The sequence below is a fragment of the Hevea brasiliensis genome, chromosome 10 (assembly GCF_030052815.1).
Source record: "Hevea brasiliensis isolate MT/VB/25A 57/8 chromosome 10, ASM3005281v1, whole genome shotgun sequence".
Classification (NCBI taxonomy): domain Eukaryota; kingdom Viridiplantae; phylum Streptophyta; class Magnoliopsida; order Malpighiales; family Euphorbiaceae; genus Hevea; species Hevea brasiliensis.
Genome location: NC_079502.1, coordinates 10,293,454 through 10,295,512, shown reverse-complemented (window position 1 = coordinate 10,295,512; position 2,059 = coordinate 10,293,454).

Here is a 2,059-nt window from a genome sequence, read left to right as displayed (position 1 = left end):
TACCTGATCTTCAGAAGAAAGAAATCGAACTTGGATTGTACCATTGGCTACCTGCTCTTGCACAAAGTGATAGTCTAATTCGATGTGTTTGGTGCGAGCATGAAATACCGGGTTGGCACTGAGATAAATAGCTCCAACATTGTCACACTATAGGACAGCAGGCTGTGGAAGAGGATAACCGAGTTCATATAAAAGAGATTGAACCCACATAACTTCAGTAGTGGCATTGGCTAAAGCTTTATATTCGCTTTCGGTAGAGGAGCGAGCTATTGTAAGCTGCTTCTTGGACATCCAAGAAATCAAGTTGCGATCGAGGTAGAGAGCATACCCATTGGTGGACCGACGATCATCTATATCACCACCCTAGTCACTATCCGAAAAACATTGCAAGTCCAAAGGTGAGTCTTTAGCAAAGAATAGGCCATATGATTTAGTGTGCTGAAGATAACGCAACAATCTCTTAACGGCTTTCCAATGATCATTTGTTGGATTATGCATAAATTGACACAATTTATTGACTGCAAAAGAGATATCTAGTTGGGTTAAGGTCACATATTGTAATCCACCAACTATTTGCCGGTAGAGAACACCATCATCAAAAGAGACTCCATTGAATTTAGTAAGTGGGGGAATGGTGGCCATAGGAGTTTGACAGGGCTTGCAATTCAGCATTGATGCTTGAGAAAGAAGATCCACAATATATTTCTGTTGATTGAGCAATAAGCCAGCAGAAGTGTGATGTACCTTTAAGCCGAGGAAATAATGTAATGCTTCAATATCTCTGATCGGAAAAGCCTCCTTGATCTTAGACATGAACCAATGTAAATAAGTATTGTCAGAACAAGTAACCAAGATGTCATCAACGTATATAAGGATGAATAAAGAGACACCACCATTGCGATAGATAAAGAGACTGGAATCAGCCTTAGATGCAATAAATCCCAGCTGAAGTAAGAAGCTAGACAAACAACGAAACCAGGCTCGTGGTGCTTGTTTGAGCCCATATAATGATTTCCGTAGCTTACAAACATAGGAGGGAGAAGCAGGATCAACAAATCCTTTTGGTTGGTCCATAAAAATTTCATGATCCAAATAGCCATGGAGAAAGGCATTAGATATGTCGAGTTGTCGAATTGGCCAACCATGTGCCATTGCTAAAGAGAGCACTGTGCAAATCGTTGACATCTTCACTACTAGACTAAATGTCTCATTATAATCTAATCCATCCTGTTGAGAGTACCCCTTGGCTACCAAATGAGCCTTATACCTGTCTACTGAACCATCAGGTGTCACACCTTACCTCTCTGTAAGGCATAACATGATCCCATAGAATACCTAATGAACTACCGCACTTCGCCTACCGATAACTCATTAAGTACCCTACAAGGGATTTTAAAACAATTTTTTTACTTTTGATAAGTGGTGAGCATTTCTAGTAAGTATTTAAAACATGTAATTAAGTAGAAAGCTAGTTGAAAATTTTTGGCCCATTTTATTTTTCCGCAAATTTTATAAAAATTTTGACAGAGTTCCCTCTGTATTTTGAGAAAACAGTTCTTCAAATACCTGTAAAAAGCACTTCTAAAAATTTTTCTCAACAACTGCTTCAATTTCATACTCAATCTCAATCAATTTCTCGACACATTTCAATAAATTTCTCAAGTTCAAAATTCAATAATTCTCAGCATACTAGCAATACATTTCATTTAAATTAAATAAAATAGTTGTACTCATATTTCATTAGAGACAAAACAATTTATATACATTCTTATAAAATTTACATCAAAAGAAATACAAACTAAACTTTATTACAAACTTCATACAAATTTTTGTACAAGCTACTCAAGATCCATTTGCACGTCCATACATTTATATGCAATACATACATGAAAAGAAATATTTACAATTAGGGTATAAATTATACTCGATGACTTTAAGCGGATAGCTCTTCACACCTCAGCAGCTCAGTCTGCTGCTCCTCTAGTCTCTGTATCTGCGGCATGATAAAGAATAGAGCCATCACGAGTACTAGGACTCAGTGGTGCACAACATACTAAAA